The sequence below is a fragment of the Pantherophis guttatus genome, chromosome 8 (genome assembly GCF_059756535.1).
Source record: "Pantherophis guttatus breed Tessera chromosome 8, ASM5975653v1, whole genome shotgun sequence".
Taxonomy (NCBI): domain Eukaryota; kingdom Metazoa; phylum Chordata; class Lepidosauria; order Squamata; family Colubridae; genus Pantherophis; species Pantherophis guttatus.
The window spans coordinates 895,876-921,495 of NC_142070.1; positions in this window are offsets into that span (position 1 = coordinate 895,876).

Genomic DNA, 25,620 nt, shown 5'->3' on the forward strand with positions numbered 1-25,620 from the left:
CTTTAATATGAATTCCAACCCAAATACTGGTAAAAGTGAGTATTTCAGTGGAGTCATGCTGAGTCCACAGGTTGTGATCAAAGAAGTCAAGATGGCAGGTATGATGGTGCAATCCAAGCTTCATCTGTTTTTTGTGCAACCTACCCCCGTGACAGGAGAGCATCTGAAACCCTCAACTCCTGAACTGTATGGAGCCCTGATGAGCCTTCAGGAGGGTTTCTCCAAGAATCCTGCAGAGGATTCAGAGTTGCTGAGTTGCTGTCGAAATGCACTTCTGCTAGATGGACACCATGCTGACTTCCCAGAGTCTCTGCCTTGGCTCTCTGAGTTTGGGAAGAAGTTAAGCAGGCTTCTTACGGTGAGGGGGAGACCTTCTACTAGGCAAAGTTGGCGACCAGCTCATGGTACCAGTTCATGTCCCATTGGCCTCTTTGCCTTGTTCTGCCAAACAAAGTCTCGGAAAGGAAATAGAAGTTGAGGAGCAGAGGAGGAGAGAGGGAAGGAAGGAAGTTTGTGTTGGCTCCGAACGAGATTCTGAGAAGGGAATGTGTGGCAACAAAATAAATCCTGAAAAATGGAAGGTTATTCCTGCAGAGAGCAGGCAGTCTGTGGATCTTCTTGGGGGCCATTTCTGTTTTCAGAAGACCTTTGGCAATTGATACCTCATCCTTTAAAGCCTCCTCCCTTCACTCAAGATGCCACCTGGTAGTCATTTTTAGGAAGAAAAACGAGCAACAGTGTCAGCCTTCCATCAAGCATGCAAGTGTTTGAGTCGAGGATTGGGAGTGGTAGTAATCATGCTTGGCTGGTCTATGAGATGGTTTGTCCAGCTGTAGATTAGAACTGTCTGTTGACTTGTCTGAGATGTCTTCAATGTCTGAATGGGCCACAGAAGGGATGCAAAGCTTGGAGAAGCTTTCTTCTAAACATTTCATCTTTGGAAGACTCCTCTTCAGAAGAAAAAGTCCAGGCCTTTGAGTTTGAAGTCCACAAGCAGCAAGTTTCCAAGGTAAAATAGGGATTTAAAGGAAGCCCTTCACCTCAGGGGCCACCTATCATACGACAGGGTGACAGGATAGCAGTATTCTAGCATTTGAGGGGCAGCCACAAGGAAGAGGGGGGGTCAATCTATTCTCCAAAGCACCAGAAGGCAGGAGAAGAAGCAACAGACGGAAACTAATCAAGGAGAGAAGCAACCTGGAACTAAGGAGGGATTTCCTAGCAGTGAGAACAATTAACCAGTGGAACAGCTTGCCTCCAGAAGTTGTGGGTTCTCCATCCCTTGAGGCTTTTAAGAAGAGACTGGACAACTATTTGTCTGAACTGGTTTAGGGCTGGGCTAGAAGATCTCCAAGGTCTCTTCCAACTCTTATTCTCAAATTGCTGGAAGAACTTATTCCTATTCATAACCATCTATTGGGTCAATCTCCTGCCTAGGAAACATAGCCTGTAAGGGATACAACATCTTAGGGAAAGTATCTTCCTCCTCCTCCTCCTCCTCCTCCTCCTCCTCCTCCTCCTCCTCCTCCTCCTCCTCCTCCTCCTCCTCCTCCTCCTCCTCCTCCATCTTCTTCTTCTTCTTCTTCTTCTTCTTCTTCTTCTTCTTCTTCTTCTTCTTCTTCTTCTTCTTCTTCTTCTTCTTCTTCTTCTTCTTCTTCTTCTTCTTCTTCTTCTTTTCCTCTTTTATCACTTCAGGTGTTGCGGGAAATACAAAGTTCATCTCCTGTCCTTTTGGAAAGGACCACTAAAACAGAACTCTGTGAGTGAATAGGGAATCCCCAAGAATGGCAAAACCGATCTTGGAAAATATCTGCTGTGAACTCCACATAGGTGTCAGAAGGGGCATCCAGCCGGTAAATGCTCAGCTTCATTCTGTTAGCCTGACTCCACCCCAAATAAAGGGATTACGGGGTTGTAAGAGGGAGTTTTATGTATGTATGTATGTATGTATGTATGTATGTATGTATGTATGTATGCATTATTGATTGACTTTTCTGTGCCTGCCCAGCTCACAGCTCCAATGTCGACTTTTTTCAGGGTGCAAGATTTTGTTCTCCATCCCCTCTCCTCATCCTCATGCCTCACACACCATAAATATCCAATATAGCAGATCGGCATTGATTAAAAAAATGCTTTTGGAAAAGTGTCCACGTTACGGACGGATGGTCTGGGAGGCAGCTGAAAATGCATCACTGCTGCCATCTTCTGTCCATTTCTGAATTAAAGATGCTGAGAAGAGAAGGAGAACCTTCCATGGATGCGGGATTTCTCTCTCTTCCAGCTCCGCTCCATTCTTTCTTTTTTTTCAACTGATGGAAAAGGTTCTGAAACATGCTAAGCACCAAAGGTATGAATGGGATGTAATAAAAAAAGTCCTGTTGACCGAGGTCCTGAAATGGAAGCTCTACTGGTTTAATAGCCTCTGTGGCACCATTTCAATCGCCATCTTGAATTGTTTGACTGCCTCCGGTGGACAACTCTCCTAAATATGGGAAACATTCCAATATTTTAATGAACATAGTTCTTTCCTGAAGTGAGGAATTAGAATCTGGTTCTTTTGTGTGCTTGGTAAAGGCATGGCTGACATTGGTGAGTCAATCAATTATTCCACTGGTTAATTGTCCTCACTGTCAGGAAGTTTCTCCTTAATTCCAGGTTGCTTCTCTCCTGGATTAGTTTCCATCCGTTGCTTCTTCTTGTCCGGCCTTCAGGTGTTTTGGAAAATAAGTTGACCCCCTCCTCTCTGCGACAGCCTGTCAAATACTGGAAGACTGCTATCATGTCACTCCTAGTCTTCTCTTCTGAACTTACAGAATAATATACTGAATACAGAATAACAGAGCTGGAAGTGCATGAAGTGCTCCCTTTTCGGCACTCCATGCGAAAAAGATTCACCATCGCTGCCCTATACCATTCCAGACAAGTGGTTGCCCAATCTCTTCTTAGAAACCTCCACTGATGAAGCACCCACAACTTCTGGTGGCAATTTCTGTTCCACTGGTTAATTGTCCTCACTGTTAGGAAGTTTCTCCTAAATTCCAGATTGCTTCTTTCTTGAGTCTTCCTGGTCAACTCTTTTGATCAAGGAAGACTTCAGCAACTTCTTCTGGAAAGACAGTTGAGTGGTGGTGTAGGTGGATGGGTGCAGTGATTCCACCACTTCTTCTCTAACTTGATTTGCTGATGCTCCTCAACCAGAACGTTCTCTCCTCCACATCAAATTTCCCAGATGTTCTTTTATGGTTTCTCCACTAAAACAATGTCGCTTATTATAGATACTACATTATTTATTATGCTTGTTTCCTTCAGTATGCCATTAATAACGCATATGGATGGCCCCTGATGCAGAAAGGTGTACTAATCATTTAAACCCCACGCACCAAGCTGTGGTTTGTTCAAGCATGATTTCTTGCATTAGATATCTTGGCTGGGTTCACTCAACATGCTAAAAGTAGGACGAAGCCTGCTGTGTCTTCAGCTTGGTCCAATATCTGAATCCAGACATTGTGGGTGAGCAAAATACTTGAGCTTGTAAGGATGAGGGCAAACAAAACCAACAACTACCCCAAATTGGCAACCAAAAATGTTTAATGAGAACCAGGGTGGGAGTTGAGAGAAGGAGGTTGGGCACCTGCTGAGTTATGATTACAAGTGCAAATAATACAAACATGATACATCTGTTTGTGTTTCATGAGATTGCCCAGGATGGGCAGGTGGGTTCTGGCATGAGATGCTGCCCTCTGGAGCTGTAGATATCTCACTTTGGACCACCAATACTGGTCACTCCTGATTCCTAAGTGCCATCATCAACATTCTTATTCCAAGTTGAGAGGGTTGATGTATATGCGGGACCAGGGGGCACTGGGCGTCTCCCATTCTGTGGGCTGGGCTTGTGCTGGCACTGGTCTCACCTCCTGGCACGGGGTGCATCTGGAGACCCATTGTTCAATGTCCTAGTCCAGGGAGGGCCACCAGATGTAGCTTCTGGCCAACGCCTTCATTATTACGATGCCCGGGTGCCCAATGTGAAGGCTTTCCAAAGTCCTCTTCTGCAGCAGTCGCGGTATCACTACCCTGTCGCCCCAGAGTAGGCAGCCCTTCATGGTTGAAAGTTCTTTTTTTTTTTTTTTTATTGCAAAAGTTTTACAATTACATTTTCACCCCTTTTCTCCCCCACCCCCCCAAACTTCCCAGCCTCCCTAACCCTCCCTATCCCTCCCCTCCCCCCAGACTTCCCTATAATATACTCATACTCATAAAGAACCCTAATATAACACTTATATATAAACTTGAACCCCTCCCTCCCCTGTATAATTTTTCTCTTTACCTCATTACATTAAAAAATTTCTAGTACATTATTTTCAAGTAAAAGCTATTTGATACTTTCTAGTTTGATATTTGTTCTGAACATATTCTATCCACTTTTTCCATTCCCATTCATAAGTCTCTTGTGAACAATCTTTTAAATATGTTGAAATCTTCGCCATCTCTGCAAAACTGGCCATCTTCAAAGTCCATTCCTCGATAGTGGGCAAAACTTCATTCTTCCAGTATTTACCTATCAACAATCTTGCTGCTGTTATCATATACAATATCAATTTTGTTTCACCCAATGTAAAACCCTTAACTATGCCCAATAAAAACAGTTGTGGAGAAAATTGAATTTTTTTCATGGTTGAAAGTTCTTGTTGCTTTCTTAAGAAGGGGCTGAACTCCTCGCCCACCTTTTCTGTGGCCAACCCCTCAGGATCCAGGACATGACTTGCCTGAGGGTCTTTTCCTTCTTCGTGTGGGCTGCTACGTCCGTGGAAGATACTGGGCACAGCAGGTCTCCGTCGATGTGGAAAAGGCCGAGGGTGGGTGTGGGGTCTTCCACCGGCTCCTGCGTTGGGCACCTACTGAGGGCATCTGCGTTGCTGATGGCTTTGCCGGGTCTGTGCGTGAGGGTGTATGAATACTCGGCAAGGAAGATGGCCCAGCGCGTCATCCTGGGCAACATGTATGTCGGTGTTTGTTTGTCGCCTGCGAAGAGTCCGAGGAGGGGCTTATGGTCCTTGATGATTTCGAATGCCCTCCCGGAGAGGTATTCGTGGAAGTGCTTGATGCCAGCCACTATGGCCAAGGCTTCCTTATCCAGTTGGCTGTAGTTGTGCTCTGCTGCCGCCAGAGTTTTAGAGAAGAAGGTGATGGGGGCTTCTGTGTTGTTGGGCAGTCGGTGGCTGAGGACAGCCCCGACCCCATATGGAGATGCATTGCAGGTCAATACCAGCGGCAGCGTCTCGTGATATTGTATCAGCACACTGTCCAAGGATAGGAGCCCCTTGACGTTCTTGAATGTGGTTTCCTCGGCTCTACCCCACTTCCAAGGGGCCGCTTTTCCCAGAAGGCGATGGAGTGGCTCAGCAATCGTGGCTTTCTGTTTGAGGAAAATGCTATAGAAATTTAGCAATCCTAAGAAAGCCTGAAGCTCTGGCTTGTTTTTGGGAGCCAGAGCTTCGTGAATTGCCTTAACTTTAGATTTGGTGGGGTGTATGCCAGTGCTATCTATTAAATAGCCCAGGAACTAGACCTCCTGGACCCCAATGATGCATTTGTCTCTCCTCACACGCAGGCCCTTCTCTTGGAACCGCTTCAGGGTGAGCCTAAGCTATTCCAAGAGTTGAGCTCTGGAGGTGCTGGAGATTAGTACATCATCAAAGTACGGCACCACCCCTGGAATGCCTTGTAGAAGGCGCTCCATCATTGATTGAAAAATGCCAGGGGCTGCGCTGACTCCAAACTGGAGGTGGTTGCATTTAAATGCGCCCCGGTGGGTGACAATAGTCTGAGCCTCTGCAATTTTTTGGTCGACTGGCAGTTGCTGGTAAGCTTGGGCCAGGTCCAGTTTCGCGAATATGGTCCCACTCCCGAGTGAATGCAACAAATGTTGCACCACTGGAACTGGGTATGCGTTCTGCTGTAATGCCCGGTTAATGGTGCATTTATAGTCGCCGCAGATGCGCACAGACCCATCATGCTTCAGTGGGGTCACAATGGGGGTCTCCCATGCAGCATGATCGATCGGTTCCAATATGCCTTGGGCGATCAGTTTATCCAACTGAGCGTCTACTTTAGGCCGAAGTGCAAATGGAACCCTGCGAGGCTTGAGCCGAATTGGAGTGATTGAGGTGTCTAAATTGAAAGAGATGGGTTTCCCCAAAAATTTACCTAAGCTGCCATCGAAAACGTCCTTGAATTCTCTGAGGAGCTTGTCGAGTTCATCCTGCCGAATTTGAAGAATTCCTCTGATTGCGAGCCCTAGAGGCTCGAACCACTCCACTCCCAGCAGGGCCGGGCGGCTGTCCTTGACGATGGTGATGGGTAGGTCGCCCTTGAAGCCGTGGTAGCTGACGCTCAGTGAAGCTCTCCCCAAGACCCCGATGGGGTTTCTGCTGAAATCGACGAGCCTTGCGTGTAGCGGCTGCAGTTGGCTCTTTGAAATTTGCAGTTTCAACTTTTTGAGCTGCTGCCAGTCCATGATGGAGTAGATTGAGCCCGAATCTACTTCCATGGCACATGGAGTCCCTTCCGCATGCACCGTCACGATGAACTTCATGGCATTGTGGTCATCGGTGTGGGCAATTTTGGTTTGGTGGACCGCTCTGCTTCACGGGTACCCGTCTCCCTCGCGCCTTGGTTGGTAGGACTGTCTGGATGTCCTCTGGTGATCGCAGTTTTCCGGCTTGGCTTTCTCCCGGACTGGTTCTGGAACTCTGCAGGCGGTTGTCCTCCAGGTCTTCATAGCTGTTGCCGGTCAGGAATTGGCGGAACCTAATCATGTAGGCTTTCCACTTCTCCTGATCGGGGTTGAATGGTCCCAGCGAGATTTGTGGTGCTGCCATGGTTCTAGTGCTATCAGCTCTAAGTGACTCCAGCTCAGTGAGTTGCCCTGTTGAGTTGGGCTGGGTGGCGATCGTGCCACGAGGTTCTTCACTGTGGTTCTTGAGATCCTTCGTCGCCAGTGTTAGATTGGCGCAGGGAAAGAATACGTGAGCAGCAAGTGGTCCGTTCAGCACTTTATTTAGATGGAAACAGAACTGCCGGCTCGCCTTATAAAGGGAGTCGACAGGCAAGCCGGCCAATGACAGATCTTCAAATCTCCCGCCGGTGGACTAGCCAATCTGGCAGGGATGCCCATATAAGGACATAAGAATAGCAGTCTTCCAATATCTCAGGGGCTGCCACAAAGAAGAGGGAGTCAAGCTATCCTCCAAAGCCCTTGAGGGCAGGAGAAGAAGCAATGGGTGGAAACTAATCAAGGAGAGAAGCAACTTAGAACAAAGGAGAAATTTCCTGACAATCAGAACAATTAATCAGCTAGCCTTCAGAAGTTGTGGGAGGTTTTTAAGAAGAAACTGGATGACTAGGATGTTATAGGCTCTCCTGGACTAGAAGCCCTCCAAAGCCCCTTCCAACTCTGCTATTCCTTTTTGACCTGGACACTTGCTTAACGGGGTACAAAGCAATGAAAAAATGCTTCCATGTTAAGCCCTGCAGTGAAAATGTTGCCGTGGTGAGTTCCTTGGCCTGGGACCAAGGAGACTTTGGTTGTGTCCTGACTTGACCACAGAGATCAGGCTGTGACTCTGGTCACTCCTTCTCTTTTCAACCCAACGTACCTCCCAGGGTTTACTCTGGCATAAACTGAGGAACAACCTACCATCAACTTACCTCCTGGGGAAAGGAAGAATGTAAGCATAAAAACAAACAGATGGATCATCGAACAAGTCAAGCCAGAATTCTGACTCGAGGAACAAATGTCCAGGCGTAAATTATACGTTATGCAAAGACCCAGCTCTCTGGAGAAGCCTAGAATCCCAGGAAAGGTGGAAGGAAAAAGAAGAAGAGGACAACTGGCAGCAAGAACTCCTATGTGGTCAGGAGAATCAACCCCAACGTGATGGAACATCATCAATCAATCGGCACAAACATCCCGCTTTCTTAAGAAGTCTAGGATGCTGAAAAAGGTGGAAGGAAAGAGAAGAAGAGGACAACTGGCAGCAAGATGGATGGTCTGGGTTACAGTGGTAATGGAGGAACCCTTGGGAGACCTGAAGGACCAGGCTGAGATCAGATTGCCATGCAGAAAGTCCATTAAGATGGGTGCTGAGAGTCGATACTTAATTTGACAACACACAATCGGTCAATGTACAAAATAATCAACCACAACTAAGCACATCTAGCTCCATGTTCATGTTTGTGTGACTCTAAATCCAGGCCATCGTACATTGCTGAGGTTCACATAATCCTCTTATCTACTAGGGCAACCAGAGGGACCTTGGGTTTGACCCAGCATCTGAGGAGGGTCAAGGATAACACATCCAGGACGCTGCTGAGGAATTTCCTAAGTAGCTGAAGGGTAGCAGCACGAAGCGAGGGATATGACTGGCTCTCTGGAGTGTTTTTGACCCGTGTCTAACAAAGGACACGTCGCAAGCAGCCCTCGCATCCTGCAGCTGTCGGAAAAGGGCAGGTATCTGATGCAGCCTCCTTGCATTAGTTCACCAGGCACAGTGCAATCCAGGAAATGACACGCGCTGCTCGGCGCACAGGCAATCCAGGAATAAAATCAACAGGAATTGCTATAATCTAAACAAAGGAAAAAACACCCATGAGCAACACCAACTCCAGGAGCTCGGTTGCTCAGGAGGCAACTCGAGGTCAGGAGAGGGAGGAGAAGCAGGAGGTGGCCCGTTGTCTGAAACATCTGGCTTTGGCTGGCTTCGGGAACTTTTTGGCTGAACTCAGAAGTTGCCTTGAAGCCAGAGATTCCTTGAAGCATTTGGGGCAGCTGAAGGGCTCCACCCGGCCAAGGTGGCTTGCATGGGCTGGAGCTCAGCTCTTGGCTGGTCGTGCATCGGATCTTCTCTCGGTCTAGGAAGCAGATCGGAAAGTCAAGGTGGTCGGTCCTGTTTAGATGTAGGATGTAGAAGCACCTTTGATGAAGGGTGGAAGGGACTTGATGGCTCTTCATATTCTTTTGATATGCTGCCCAGAGCCTTATGGCCGGAGTTGGGGATCTGCTTGTCCCCTTTAAAGCCCCTCATGGCTTGGGACCAGGTTATCTGAGGGACTCTCTCTTGCCGGTCACATCTACCTGACCCGCCTTCTCTGTGGGGGCACCTGCCCTCTGGAACGAATTCATTTATTTATTTATGACATGTATTTATATGCCGCCATTCTCCCGAAGGACTCAGGGCGGCGAACACAAGGTACAATAAAATCCCATTTTAAACCAAATAACTAATTAATAATAAATAATAAAACCCAGAATCAGAGTCAGCCTATTTGCTTGAACATTGAATTGTCCCCGGAGGTTCATATGATCCCTGACCTACTGTATGTACCTTTCGCCCTGCCCTTAAGACTCTACTGTTTCAACAGGCTGGGCTGGCTTTATAACGAATTTTAATGGGTGTTTTAGTTTTAATATAGGGCCAAAATTATTTAATATGTCTTAAATTGTTTTTAAATTTTATGGATTTATGTATTTTATTGTGGCTGTGCACTGCCCTGAGTCCCTCAGGAGAAGGGCGGTATAAAAATTTAAATAATAAATAAAATAAATAAATAACAGTGCCCATTGACCTCAACCTCTCTTCTAGACCCCCAGTCTTCTCCACTGCCCTTCCATGAACCCATCTCAGCATTTCTGAATCCTTCATGGAGGCTGGTGCCCAGAACAGGACGTACAATTAAAGTGGGGCTTGGGTCAGAAGAAAGCGGAATGATTACAGACTTCTGTGACTGTTTCCAGCAATGACTAAAAAATGTAGTTTATAGAACTGGGAGTTGTTTAGACTGGACCCCCAATTTTTGCTGCTAAAGCTGCAGCTCGTCTCTATGTTTGAAATGTTCCTAAGATGCCAGTCCTGGTATGCTGGGGTTCCCCACCCCCACCCCCGTGGGAGACTTCTGTCACAGAAGAGCAAAACAATGAACTGACGAAGGGAATCAGAAGATGTCAGAAATGGTGCAGGGTTTCCTGCTTGGGCGGGGGGTTGGATTAGATGACCTACAAGGTCCCTTCCCACTCTGTTAATCAAAAGATGGGAATCATTAATTGACACATTTTATTTATCTATTATTCCCAACATTCTGAGTGCATTTTGTCAATACCCTTATTCCTGAGATGTGAGAAGCCCTCTGCCTTCCATGTTCCTTCTTCTCCCCCACTTGTGTTCCTCTCTTTCCAAGAATTGTTATGGTCTCTTCTGGAGATTGGATTCCCATAATTTGCTAAACCCTAAACCTTTGTTAACCAAACACAACTATTTGTGCTCAAATGACAGTCGATGCCGAAGCAAATAAACCATATTTTTCCTTGAGATGTTGGCCTCACTTTCAACGCAAGAATTGGCTTCCTACACTCAGCCACAAACCAGGAATCTCATTTTTGCGTAGGCTGATGTGCTGTCTGAATTCAGGCAGTGGGACCTTTTCAAGGTGCAGCTTCGGTGGTGGGTTGCTCCCGGTAGTAAAAATTTGTAGTAGTTCGGAGAACCAGTAATAACATTGGCTGGCCACGCCCCCAAACCAGTCCCCGAACCGGTCGCTGATCGCTTACCCCGCCCACCTCATCAGAGGCTTTTTTTTTTTTTACTTTTACTTCTAAAAGCATTTTTTCTACAACCTCTTCGACCGAAAAAATGCTTTTAAAAGTAAAAAAAAAAAAAAAAAGTTGGCCATGGCTACCCAGTCACATTACCCCCCCCACCAAGCCACGCCCACAGAACTGGGAGTAAAAAATTTTAGAACCCATCCCTGTGCAGCTTCTGCACCAAAACATTTTTGAAACCTGCCACATTATACAGGTAGACCTCGACTTACAATAGTTCATTTAGTGACTGTTCAAAGTTACAACAGCCCTGAGACTTACGACTGTTATAGCACCCTGTTATAGTGGTCACGTGATCAAAATTCAGACACTTGGCAACTGGCATGGACTTGTGATGGTTGCACTATCCTGGGGTCACGTGATCACTTTTTGCGACCTTCTGACAAGCGCGGTCCACGGGGAAGCCACGTTCACTTAACAAGTGTCTTGCTGAGCAGTGGAAATTTGGAGCTCAGCTGTGGTCATAAGTCAAAAACTCCCTGGAAATTGCCAGGAATCGGTCAAAACTGGTAGCATAAATGACCTAAGAACTGATCAATGCTCTGGGTCATCCTTAGTTGGGAAAGCTACGTGTCGCATGGTAAAACTGTGTTCCTGCTCAGTTTCGGTCACATGACCAGGGGGCTGCTGCAATGGTCGTAAGCGCAAGGAGTTGTCGTAAGTCACTTTCCCCAATGCCGTTGGGACTTCAAATGGACACTGAGCGCATATGGCTTTTGAGTCAAGGGCTGCCGGTGGGTTTAACTTTCCTCCTTTTCTTATCCCAGCATTCTATTTTTAATCCTTTTTTCTTTTTTTTGCACTTTCTCACAGCCGTTTCTTCCCCTGAAAACAAGGAGTGTGACTGCCACGTGTGATGGTATCACAGGAACACATTCAGCTGCACCAGCCTTTTTTGCCATTGGTTAGGCAGGGGGGGAAAAATAGTGACCCCCACCTCTTTCATTCCAAAGTTGGAAGAAAGTGGACACCTCTTCAGTACGAACGCTGCGTTTGAGATGCTTCAAAAATTGGATTTCTACCAGGGGCGGGTTTCAAAACCCATCACTGCCGGTTTGCTCGCGGGTGCATGCGTGGGTGTGACACTTCTGTGCCTGGGCAGAAATGTCCGGGTGGGTGGGCAGAGCTTCCCACTGCCATCGCTACCATTCGACCTGATCCGGGGCGAACTGACAGCAACCCACCACTGATTTCTATTGATTTTGATGCAAAGCGAAACATAAATTTTAGGCTCAAAAGTCGGCTATCTGTTAGAGTTTGCTCTTTTCTCCGTTATCCCAACGTTGCTTTCAGCTTTACAAAATACACGCTAAGCTGCACTTAAAGTGAGCTTTTCGAGAACATATGTCCCCAAAGCGTGTTGTTGGGGGGTTTTTTTGGTAAGAAAATACGTTTTTTGATATGTGTTTAAGTGTAATTTTATAGGAAGATTTGATGAATGTGGTGCAGAAACAAGATGGAATGGATTTGTATCAGCAACGAAAGAGAATGACGTGGCCTCAAAACAGATGGTAAACTCAGATGGAAAGGAATAGCAACTTTTTTTTTTAAAGGGGAAACTCCATCTGCTGTTGAAAAAAAATATCTTTTTTCTATGACCCAAAGCCTTTCTGACTAAATCGGTCTGTTTTGGAGGATGGGTGTCTCTGTATCTCCAACTGATAGAGCTTTCCAAGCTTTCCAAGGGGAAAGATTCCCACAAAATTTATTCGTTTTAAAATAAAGTTGGATCAATATTTGGTAAGCCACAAGTTGCCTGGTTCAAGTTAGAAACTTCATCCAGCTGTCTTAATATTCATTTTGGGAGACACAAAAGAAACGGGCTGCCAAAGTTGCCCCTGAAGGACCTTGGACCAAATGGTGGGGATGGTCTGGATCAGGGGTCTTCTAGTCTATGGACTTCAACTCCCAGAATTCCCCTGTCTTCCATTATCTGAGGGGCTGCCCCAAAGAAGAAGGAGTCAAGCTATTCTCCAAAGCCCCTGAGGGCAGGACAAGAAGAAGCAACCGATGGAAACCAATCAAGGAGAGAAGCAACCTAGAACTAAGGAGAAATTTCCTAACAGGGAGAACAATTAATCAGCGGAACTGCTTGCCACCAAAAGTTGTGGGTGCTTTTGGAGGCTTTTAAGAAAAGATTGGACAACCATTGGACAGAAAAATTACCAAACTAGGTAACATCCTCAGCATGAAACATCTGCAAGAAAACCTCCAAGCTCAGAGAGCCAGAATGGGACAATTCGCCATGGCTATCTTGTCGTGGCCATCTCACCATGGCCACCTTGCCGTGGCCAATTCACCATGGGACAACTTGCTGTTAGACAATCCATGTGGGATAACCCAATATGATGAATGTTGTCCGTCATTCTTTCTTTGACATTATTTCCATTGATAAAACTGCATTGACATCCCACTGAACTTCCTGCCCCAGATATTCACTTCCAAGCTGGTTGGCTTGCTGTCTTCTATGGGCCATTAGCTGCAGGCCCCAAACACCCACCTTGGCTTCAATGGCTACCCAGCCCAACACATGGCCTATTTCTCATCGGATACTGTAAACCATTCAAATGACTGCAAAGTGACTCATTCATTCCTTTGATTTCTCATCCAGTTCCTGGCTATGCTTTTCACTGTTTTGCATGTGGGACCAACCAGGGAAGCTTGTCTTTTGGGGGATCCCAGATCACCCCAGTCAAACCAATGGAGGTCAATTGAATTACTCCCAGGCTGGGATCTTGATCCATCTGAGCTCAGCTGAAAGAGGGAGGGAGGGAAGAAGGAAGGAAGGAGGAGAGGAGGGAGGATTGAAGGAAGGAGGAGAGGAGGGAGGAAGGAAAGATGAGAAGGAGGGAGGGAAGGAGGGAGGAAAGAAGGAAGGATGAGAGAAGGCAGGCAGGCAGGCAGGGAAGGGAAGGGAAGGGAAGGGAAGGGAAGGGAAGGGAAGGGAAGGGAAGGGAAGGGAAGGGAAGGGAAGGGAAGGAAGGCAGGTTGATTAAACAGTTTCTACAACACTATTGAGATGTGCCTCTTAGCAACCCATGAGGTCCTACACTCAGAGAAGATCCCATAGCTTTCTTCAAGGATTCTGGCAAGATGTTCCTTCTGGAGGAACATTTCAAATGGAAGGTTGGAAGCAGAACCTGGAAGTCTTCTGGGCCTGCCTTGTCTGTCAGCAGCAACACAATTGGGATCTATTTCCTAGCAACCCATGAGGTCCTACACACCCAGAGAAGATCCCACAGCTTTCTTCAAATGTTCCAGCAAGATGTTCCTTCTGGAGGAACATTTCAAATGGAAGTTTGGAAGCAGAACATGGACATTTCCCATGCTTGTCTTGCTTGTCAGCAGCAACACAATTGGGATCTACTTCCTAGCAACCCATGAGATCCTACACACCCAGAGAAGATCCCACAGATTTCTTCAAGGGTTCTAGCAAAACGTTCCTTCTGGAGGAACATTTCAAATGGAAGTTTGGAAGCAGAACCTGGAAGTCTTCTGGGCCTGCCTTGCTTGTCAGCAGCACTCCCACAATGCCTTAACCACAACATTACCCAACCGGTTTGCCTTCGGTCTAGCTCTATTTTAGCAAGCAGCCCATCCTCTCCAAGCTCCTGTCTTACGAGAGAAGTCCTTCCCAGCCAGGCTTGGTCTCCAGCCCCTCCCATGGGCTGGCGAGGGAGCTCCAGAACATTTTTTTTGTGGAACCTCATTTCCTGGACCTTGGAATTTTTGCCAGGCCCATGCCAAACCATTCTTTCCCACCAGAAGCCCCGTCAGAGAAGGCTCTCCAAGGCGCGGAGCTACTGCATCCAACTTATGTGTTTTTAATCATGGATAAACAAGAAGTCCTTGTGTGGGAACTGGCTCCCTCTCCTGACACATCTCTTTCTTCAGATTCTCCCCAGTAACAATCCCACTCACTCCCCTCTGGATTGTCCCAGAAATGCCAAACGAGGACCTTCCTACTTGCCTCTGAGTGGCTCCATATTGACAGTGAGCTGTAGAAATGGGAGGCCCTGGCCAGGTCTTCCATGAAAAGGTCGAATCAGGATGTTGACGGAGATGAACAGGAAACAGGACCAGGCCACGGGGGTTCATGGTGGAATAACTCCATCAGGTGCCAAGACAAAGGAAGATGAAGGGCCCATCCGGCATGAATTTATGGGTGCAAGAAGGAAGATTTACTGGCATCCAGATTTCATCAACTGGATTCTTGCCTTCCTTTTCTTATTGTGTTTCTGAACTGGTTCCCTAATGAAACACACATGGCATTTAATGCTCTCTTCCAAATTCTGATCCACCTCCCCCCCATCTGTCCAAATGGAAAGGGGAACAGGAAAGGGCAGAATGAGGGAATGGAAGAAAGAAATAAAGAAGAAAGAGAGAAAGAAGAAAGAGAGAGACAGAGAAAGAAAAGAAATAAGAGTGAGAGAAAAAAGGAAAGGGAGAGAGGGAGAGAAAGAAAGGAAGGAAGGAAGAGAATTAAAGAAAAGAAAGAGAGAGAAAGAAAGAAAGAAAAGAGAGAGAAAAAAGGAAAGAAAGAAAGAAAGAAAGAAAGAAAGAAAGAAAGAAAGAAAGAAAGAAAGAAAGAAAGAAAGAAAGAAGGAAGGAAAGGAGGGTCAGAAGATGAATCAAAAGCAGGGGCAAGGGGAAAATTGATCCAAAGTGACGCTGAGTGAAGCCAGAGAACGATGGGAATCTCATTGCTTCCAAATCAATTCTGCACCACTTAAAAGCATCTGGAATGTGCCAAAATGGATGAAGGGTTGTGAAACTGATTTCAGACACGGTTGATGTGGCCTTTTCAAATGTAACCATCCATGTGTAGAGTCCGGTAAATCTGCCCTTTCAATTTCCCTCAATTTTTTTATTTTTGTGATATGATTGCAAATTTGGTGTATCAAATCTACCTGTAAGTTGTTTTTTTTTTTTAAAGCTTTATACATTAAATGTCTCTGGAGATTCTCCATCATCCAGGTCATGGTTGATCCAAAGGTGCTTTTTCAAAAGGCAACTCTGTTTTTCCTTCATACATTAAAATGTAGGCATTTTGGTGTCTACAGCATTGACAAAAGCAAAACATAATATAAAACATAAATGACAGCTAAGGAACCAAACTAGACTTAAAACAATGACAACAGAACAATATTATGCAGATTTTTTCCTAATACACCTTTTAAAATTATAATTTAGGAAATACTGTTGAAAATTCAGAAAGCCTTGAATTTTTATTCAAGTTTCATGTTGGGTTTGTTCTAGTGGTTGTGTATTGTGTTCTGAGCTCCATGCAAGATATTGGCCTCAGAAGACCTGATCATTCATTGATGATGTGGCCCAGTTGGGTCATGAAACATCTGCATGAAAACCACCAAACTCAGAAAGCACCAAGGATCCTACAATCTTTTTCCTCCTCCTCCTCCTCCTCCTCCTCCTCCTCCTCCTCCTCCTCCTCCTCCTCCTCCTCCTCCTCCTCCTCCTCCTCCTCCTCCTCCCCCCCCTCCTCCTCCTCCTCCCCCCCCAATCAGGACAAGATCCAGCAGTCCATCTGCATTGGAAAGACAAGGGCCCCTCTTCTGAAGACAACCAAGGCCATCTTTGGGACAGAGAGGGCTGCTGGTTTGAAAGAGGAGGTCCAAGAGGCCATCTGTGTCCAAATTGAGCAGCCCTCTCTCAACAGAGGGGGAGGGATACGACATCATCCATCTCCACTCTACAACACAGTCTTTTCAGCAGTCCCAAGGCGGCTCCACACCCACTCAGGTGACCCTGAGGACACATATAGACCATCAAGTGGCCTCAATGATTCTCTAAAAGAATGCAATAACCAGCTGTCTGCAAGGAGTATAAATCCTTCCATTCCCCAACATGCAATCACAGTTGAAGAAGCTTCTTGGATGAGAAGCAAAACGTCTTCAAAGAAAAACCAGAAAGTCCAGTTGCCTCTTGGAAAAAGCATCTTTGGTATATGTGATTGGAACAGAATCCAAAATCTGACCCACACAGAATTCAAGCTGGGATCTTTTCATATCTCTTCCTAAAACCGATGGAGAACAATTGCAGGGATTAGATGCTGTATGTCTAGTTTAATAAAAAGAAGGACTAGGAATGACATGGTAGCAGTCTTCCATTATTTGAGGGGCTGCCACAAAGAACAGTTTTCCTGTTTTCCAAAGCACCTGAGAAACAATGGATGGAAATGAACCAAGCAGAGCACCAATCTAGCATGAAGGAGAAATTTCCTGCTAGTGAGAACAATTAACCAGTGGACCGGCTCCCCTCCAGAAGTTGTGGCTGCTCCATCACTGAAGGTTTTCAAGGGGAGATTGGACAACCATTTGTCTAGGGTCTCCTGCTCGAGCAGGGGGTTGGACTAGATGACCTCCAAGGTCCCTTCCACCTCTGATGTTCTATTATTCTCCCAAATGCTTCATAATGAACCTACCCAGACACTAATTGCACTAGAGGGTACTTATTTTCAGAGCCTCTTTTTTTCAGGAATGTGGATAGAAAATTTTTCCACATTGCTACTTTCCTTTAGAGCTGCGACTGTTGATTCACGTTGTGTTCACGTTGTGTTTTATGAAAACTATCAAGAGACAAGCTTCAATGTAGCCTTTTAGCTTGTTGTAATTGTATAATTACTGGTTTACTTTGTTGCTTTAAATGTCTTTTTAATCACTTTCTGGATTTGTCTTTTCAGTTCTGGGCTGCTGTAAGGGAGTTTGGGGGAATATGAAGGAGAAATAAGAATGTCCAATGAATTTTTTTAAAAAGAAAAAAGGATACTATTTAGAAAATTAATTAATAAGGCACTGAGGCTATAGAATTGCTAAATTGCTAAATAGCAAATATCAGAACTAAAGACTTTCAAAGTATTTAAACTAGAAATTCTTTATTTGCCCAGCACGCAATAAATCCTTTTAAATGTTGATGAAAAAAATAAAGTAACAAGTCTTCTAAGCTAAAAATAAAGTTTAAGGAAATTAAAACGAATAACAAGGATGTGGAATATCTTTTCTTGGAGAACAGAGATAGACTGGCCAGCTTCAGCTCTGTTATGAACCTCAGGAGTAAAAATATTTCCTCTTTTTTGAAGCCGGATTGAAGCTCAGGTATCAAAAATTTTATGAACTTTGTGATGGGTTCATTTCAACTATTTCAAGCTGACCAGACCAATCCAGACAAATTTATTCCTCGCAATCGGACTCATACAGGCCAACAGCAGACATCCATCCATTAAAAGAGCCCAATAAATATTATAAAAATCTGCATGTCACAATTTTAATGTCAGGTATATTATATCCATAAATGGCCTCCACCCAACCCAAATATCGGTTTATCATGCCTTCCACTTGGGAGGGAAATTTTCTGGGCAAGATTCAACCTTGCCTCCAGCCCCCCAGCACAAGACCCTTCTTGAGAAAGTTGGGTCTTCTCATAATGTGTCCCAAGTAGGATCATTGGAGGCTGGTCATTGGTGCCCCCAGTGAGAACCTTGGATTGATTTGTCTGACGATACATTTCTTTTTTGGCTGTCCATGATGTTCTCAGGAATCTTAGTGAGGACACACCTGGAATCCTGCATCCGGTTTTGATCACCACATTACAAAAAAAAAAAAAAGATGTGGAGACTTTAGGAAAAGTGCAAAGAAGAGCAACTAAGAGGATTGGAGGCCTGGAAATTAAAACATCCAAAGAACGGTTGCAGGATTTGGGTTCGGCCAGTTGAGAGAAAAGAAGAATTCGGGACGACATGATAGCAGTCTTCCCTGGAGGTTTTTAAAAAGAGATTAGACAACATTTGTCTGGGATAGTATAGGGTCTCCTGCTTGAGCAGGGGGTTGGACTAGAAGACCTCCAAGGTCCCTTCCAACTCTGTGATTCTTCTGTATTCAGTGTATTATTCTGTACGTTCAGAAGACAAGACTAGGAGTGACATGGGAGCAGGCTTCCAGTATTTGAGAGGCTGCCACAAAGAAGAGGGAGTAGCTATTCTCCAAAGCCCCTGAAAGCAGGTCAAGAAGCAACGGATGGAAACTCATCAAGGAGAGATCCAATCTGGAACTAAAGAGAAACTTCCTAACAGTGAGAACTATTAGCCAGTGGAAGAGTTTGCCTTCGTGGGTGCTGAAGGTTTTAACGAAAAGATTGGATAACCATTTGTCTGAGGTAGTAGAGGGTTTCCTACCTAAGCAGGGGGTTGGACTAGAAGACCTCCAAGGTCCTTTCCAACTCTGCTACCCTGTTCTGTTCTGTTCATAAATATGGAAAATGTTAACCTAATCCTGTGATGTTTGTACATGCCCCGTTTATCTATTCTGTGTTTTATTTTTCCTCTTTTTTTTCTTGTTGGTCGTTTTCCTTTTCTTAAAAATGCTTAATCAACATGTAATACCAGAAATGCTCCCTCTGATCGCGGGTCTGACCCCGTCTGGTCTTGGCTGCCTGCTGGAAACCCCGGATCTCCATCCTGGGGCACCTTCCTCTTGGCCGGCTCCCGAGCTCCTCTGTTCTTCTGCCACAAAGGCTCATTAGCAGATAATTTATGCCCAGGCCCTGGAGGGAGAGGTTACCAAGTGCATTCAATCAAGCAACCTCGATTAAAGGGGAGGAAATAATGAGCCAGGAAAGTCTTGGCGAAAGAAAATAAGTCTCATCGTCAGCCGGGAAGGAGATCTGAGGCCAGCCCATCTGCAGAAGTTGTGGTGCTCCTGGGGATAACAAGTGAAGTCATGGACCCTGCTCCTCCAGGGACCTTCCATTACAGCGGTTCCTGCAGGAGAATCCCTGAAAGACCCCAAACGCAGGACGGTGTTTTCTCTCATACTCAAGCCACTCAGCAGAAGGACCCTTCCTTATTCATCCCTCTGAAGTCAAACTCATATCCAGGAGAAAATACTGATAGAAGAGAACTGACGGAAGGGAATATTTACAGCTCAGAGTTGAACTGCTGAGCTGGTGGTTTTCCTGCAGACGTTTCATTACCCAACTAGGTAACATCATCAGTGCTAGAAGAGAGTGGGGTTTGTAGAGAGGAGGAGGAGGTGGTAGGGACCTTAGAGATCTTCTAGCTCAACCCTTTGCTCAAGGCAGGAGATCTTATTCCATCCTTGGCAAATTCTCTTTTTAAAATCCTCCAATGATGGAGCACCCACAATTTCTGGAGGCAACTTCCATTCCACTGGTTAATTGTTCTCACCATCAGGAAGTTTCTCCTTAGTTCCAGGTTGCTTCTCTCCTTGAGGAGTTTCCATCCATTGATCTTTGTCCTGCCTTCAGGTGCTTTGGAGAACAGATTGACCCCCTCTTCTTGGTGGCAGCCTCTCAAATACTGGAAGACAGATACCATGTCCCCCCTGGTCCTTCTGTTCGATAGACATACCTAGGTCCCTCAATGTTCATCATGCAAGTTAGCCTCCAGATTCTTTACCATTTTTGTGGCCCTCCTCTGCACACTTTCCAGAGCTTCAACATCTGAGCGGCCTCAGTCATGGTGAACCAATCCATCAGAATAGAGCTGGAAGGGACCTTGGAGGTCTTCTAGTCCCACCCACTGCTCAAGCAGGAGACCCTCTACCATTCCAGACAATTGGCTGTCCATTCTCTTCTTAAAAGATGTGATGGAGCATCCATAACTTCTGGTGGCAAGCTGTTCCACTGGTTAATTGTCCTCACTGTCGGGAAGTTTCTCCTTAGTTCCAGGTTGCTTCTCTCCTGGATTAGTTTCCATCCGTTGCTTCTTGTCCTGCCTTCAGGGGCTTTGGAGAATAAGTTGACTCCCCTCCTCTCTGTGAAAGCCCGTCAAATACTGGAAGACTGCTCTCATGTCACTGCCAGTCTTCTCTTCTGAACTTACAGACTAATATACTGGATACAGAATAACAGAGCTGGAAGGGACCTTGGAGGTCTTCTAGTCCAGCCCCCTGCTCAAGCAGGAGAGCCTCTACCATTTCAGACAAAGGGCTGTCCAGCCTCTTCTTAAAAACCTCCAGGGATGGAGCCCCCACAACTCCTTGGCTAATTGTTCTTACCGTGAGGAAGTTTCTCAGGGAGGTCCACGTGGCCTTCCTGAGCACGGCCTGCCAGATCAGTAGCCGGCCTTCCCACTTTCCTGCCATCATGAGCCCCATCACTCCTGCTTATCAGGGGCTCCTGCAAACCCTGGAGCCTTGCCCAGAGCTGCTGATCTGGCAGCCCATGGAGGCTGCCCCCCCCACAAACCTAAATTGCTTCCAGCTCAGCTCCTCCTTCTCAATTGATCCCCTCCGGAGCCTTTTCTCACCTCGTGAGCCTTTCCTTTGCTCGGGGGTGCAGGATGCCGGAGTCGAGCATTTTGGGGGAGGGGGCACCAAGACCCACGAGGGCTTGCCAAGCCAAACCGACACAAATCTTTCCATCCCCTGCAGAAACACAACAGGGGGAGGAGAGGAAGCCCGTTCCCTGCCAGCCACACCTTCGTGAGCCCCTTCCTGGCAGAGACTTTGACTGGCTTGCCTTGATCCCCGACTTCCCCCCTCATGAGCCTGTAATTTTATACAGCGCTTTTTATGTCTGCAGAGGGCCAGACAGGTTGGCCACCTTCCTGAAGCTGTTGAGAGCTTCTTCCGCAATCTCTGAAGCATTTATAGGGCACCTTTCAACTTGATCTACAAGTAGGACTCTTGAAAAGGGGGCGCCTTGCAAGGAAGGTTTTCTCTCATAAAGGAATGGAATGGAATGGAATGGAGGGGAGGGGAGGGGAGGGGAGGGGAGGGGAATGGAATGGAATGGAATGGAATGGAATAGAATAGAATAGAATAGAATAGAATAGAATAGAATAGAATAGAATAGAATAGAATAGAATAGAATAGAGAGTTGGAAGGGACCTTGGAGGTCTTCTAGTCCAACCCTCTGCTTAGGCAGGAAACCTTACACCACTTCAGATAAATGGCTGTCCAGTCTCTTCTTAAAAGCCTCCAGTGAGGGAGCAGCCACAACTTCTGGAGGGAAGCCGTTCCCTCCACTGGTTGATTGTTCTCCCTATCAGGGAATTTCTCCTTAGTTCTAGGTTGCTTCTCTCCTTGATTAGGTTCCACTCATTGCTGCTTCTCCTGCCCTGAGAGAATCTTTCTAGGTCAGGTGGGTCTGTGGGGTCCTTGGTGCTCTCTGAGCTTAGTGAGGTTTTTTTGCATAAGTTTCATTATCTAACATCATCAGGGAACATCATCAGGGCTAGAAGGGAGTGGGGCTTGTGGCGAGGAGGAGGAGGAAGAGAGTGGGGGTCCTTGGTGGTCTCTGAGCTTGACTGTTTCCTTGCTGACTTTTCAATATCCAACCTGGTACCCACATCAATGCTCGAAGGGAGTGGGGTTTCCAAAATGGAGGAGGAGGAGGAGGTCTGTGGGAGCCTTGGTGGTGTCTTAACTTGATTGTTTTCTTGTAGACATTTCATGACCCAACTAGGGAACATCATCAGTGCTAGAAGGGAGTGGGGTTTGCGAGGAGGAGGAGGAGGAGGGCACCTGTGGGGTCCTTGGTGCTCTCTGAGCTTGGCTGTTTTCTTGCCAACATTTCATTACCCAACTAGGCAATATCATCAGTGCTAGAAGGAGGTGGGATTTGCTCTCTGTTTATATACAAATGGCTAGCTGTCAGTGTTGGTGGAAATGTTCCTGGTGTTGCAACCGCAGAGATTAAAACCAAGATTAATGCTAGACCAATAATCAAACAGGAAACCATACCCCCTTCAAGAAGCTGTCAATTCAATAAACATCAGCCTAGACAATGAGCCATCAAGAACTCTCCTTCCAACACTGACAAGGCAAAGCCACTCTTATATAAACAAAGAACAAACCCTTTCCAGCACTGATGATGTTACCTACTTGGGTCATGAAAGGTTGGCAAGAAAACCACCAAGTTCAGAGACCTCCAAGGGCCCTACAGGGTTATTTCTAGTTCACAGAGAATCTGCAGCTGACCAAGGGGCCTCAGGATCACCTAGGGAAGCCATTCCTCCCAGCCAGGCGGTGATGTTTCTGCCATGACTCTTGGACCCCTTCCTTTCTCACTTTCACTCCTTGGAAACCCTTCCTCCCACTGCCTCGTCCTTCTGACCTCTCCACTGGCCAAGCGACACCCAGCCCCGCCGTTTCAAAGCCAAACCTTTCCTTCTCTTTTCCCCTGATTTTGTTCCGCAGAAAACCTCAAAGAATCTCCTTTTTCCACCTTGAAAAGGAATGACTTGGAAAGCGGCCGAGTGCCAGAAATAACGCTGAAAAAGTTCCCGGTTTCAGAACATAATTTGTTTCCATCCTTTGGCTTAATAGACGAAGAAGAAGAAGAAAAAAAACTTTGAAAAGTTCCTTCCAAACTATTTCCTGGTGCCTCCATGTCTCATGAACTAAATCCCGGGAGCAGATCAGAGCCAAGTCTTGGTGCCACCAAGATAGTTTGGATTAAGAAATGCACTTTTTCAGTGCCTTCTTTGGCTCCCGGGCGATAGCTGGCCATTCCTGCGCTGGCTTCTGGGAAGGCACTCAGGTCACTTCCAACGCTTGACTTCTAACCCTCCTTCCCCCCAAATCCCTTCACCCCTAAAATCAAATGCACGAGTGTGCGTCTCTTTTGCTTTAATAAAAAACCCACCTGCCTCTAAAAGGGCTTTTCCACCTGGGGAGTTTCTTAGAAATGGGTCTTAACAGCGCACAGCCGAGCATCTTTTGAAAAGCATCGCTCCGTGAAACATTTTTTTTTCTTCTTCTTCTGCAGGTAGAAAAAGGCCGAGGTGAGACTCCTGCCGGTTTGGAAAACTGCTTCGTGTTCAGCATGATGGGCTGCCTTTTATAAGCCTTTTCTCTCTGGGGTGGGGATGGGGGTTTACAAGAGTGTGGTCCGTTAAGGAAGAATCTGGCATTCCGGCTTCATCCGCAGAAACTCAGAAGGCGACTCTGGAGCAATCCCCCGTGGTGGGGGCCTTGTTGCTCTCTGAGCTTTATTATTTTGCTCCAGACGTCTCATTACCCAACTAGGTAATAGGGCTAGAAGGGAGTAGAGTTTGCTCTCATTTTATTTATTTATTTATTGAATTTATATTGCTGCCTATTTGCCCATGGCGACTCAAGGTGGCTTACAGAATATAAAATCTCATTTAATAAAACTAATAAAAAGAATCAAATAAATTAATATAATATAATATAATTACCCCTCACCCCAGTGACAGCAGATCACACGAGCCATTTAATGGGCTCCATCCCACTCTGGGTTCCCCAGGCCCACTGGCAAAATCACATCTTTAGTGTCTTCTGGAAGAGTATGAGAGTGGGGGACGTTCTCTGGGGGGATGATGTTCCAGAGGGAGGAGAAGGGCCTTTTTCTGGGTCCCACCAGCTGTATCTCCCTTATTTTATGTGGTTTGCCCTCTCAGTGTTGTTGGGAATATTGTTTGCTTCTTGGTGGTTCCTTGATTAGGCTGTTGTTTAATTTTAGGACACTGGCAAGTCACTAGTATGTAAACAGAAGGCAATTCCCTCTCCCTTCTAGCACTGATGATGTTACCTAGTCAGGTAATGAAATGTCTGAAAGAAACAACCAAGCTCAGAGAGCACCAAGGACCCAATGGTCCTCTTCTTCTTCTCCTTCTCCTTCTCCTTCTCCTTCTCCTCCTTCTCCTTCTCCTTCTCCTTCTCCTTCTCCTTCTCCTTCTCCTCCTCTCCCTGCAAACCCCATTCCCTTATAGCACTGATGATGTTCCCTAGTTGGGTCGTGAAACATCTGCAAGAAAACCACCAAGTTCTGAGAGCACCAAGGACTCCCATGTTCAACCTCGAGCTACAAATATTCTCTTCCATTCATCTCAATCTCTCTTTCTCCAGCTAGCCTACTTCACCGGGGTGTATTTTCAGAGGAAAACAGGGAGGCAGGAATAGAGTGTGAAGTTTCTTGAGGAAGAATAGTGAGATATGACTCTAACAAGTCATTAAAATTAAACGGCCCTTTGTATTTAAAAGGTGCCTCCCCAGATGGACCCGGGTGGTTCCTCCATCAAATCTACAGAAGGATCTCAACTGAGGCCAGTCTGCTCTGGATTCTGGGCTGGTCCCATTCCATCATGCTGGCTCTGCTTTCGGAGGTCCCTGATGCTGAAGAGAGGAGGTGGCTTCCCGGCCCAGTCCAAGGAAAGGAAAGAGCGGCTCATGGAGAGGCAGAAGGGTGTGCCCATCATCATCATCGCTTTAAAAGAACCCAGCCAATCGCCCAAATTCCTGTCAGCTGGCGGCCATCCTCCAGAAAGCATTCTGGGACAAACCCGAAATTAAATTTAAAAATTTCATTTAATTTTCATTTAAATCTGATTATGATTTCGGGTAGGTAACACGATCGCTTTCCAGCCTTGGATTTCCTAATTTTATCCTCCCGTCAATTAAAAGACCTTTTTATGTGCAAACGCACATTCCAGAGACGGAACGTTTTACCAGCAGCCTCCTTGCTCTCTTCCAAAACGGGCCGATCCAGGAAGTTTCCTCTTCTGGAAAAGTCGCAAAGCACAGCTGGATCGGCCCCTTCCGAAGAAGGAGACAGGAGAAAGGGCTGGGGGGGGGGCGCCCCTCAATATCCCTTTCCTGGCTTGATGATTTTTGCAAATCTCTAATTAAAAGTTGCCCTAGGAGAGGAAGGTTAAAATATGCCAGCAATGTCTCCCTGCATCTGAGGCCATCCAAACTTCGAGAAATAGGTCAAGCCTTTAAGCCATCTGAGTCCAGATCCTGCCAGGGAGGCAGCCTGCCTGCCTGCCTGCCTGCCTCCCGGCCTTTCTAGGCATCCTTGAAAAATGAAGGGCCTGAACTGGGAGACTTTGAGCCTTGCAAAAACTCAGGAGACAAGCAGGAGAAGCTGCCTTCTATGGGTAGCCTTTGACTTATGACTACAGTGGAGCTCCAGATTTCCATAGCAAAGCAAGACAACTGTTAAGTTAGTTTTGCCCTGTG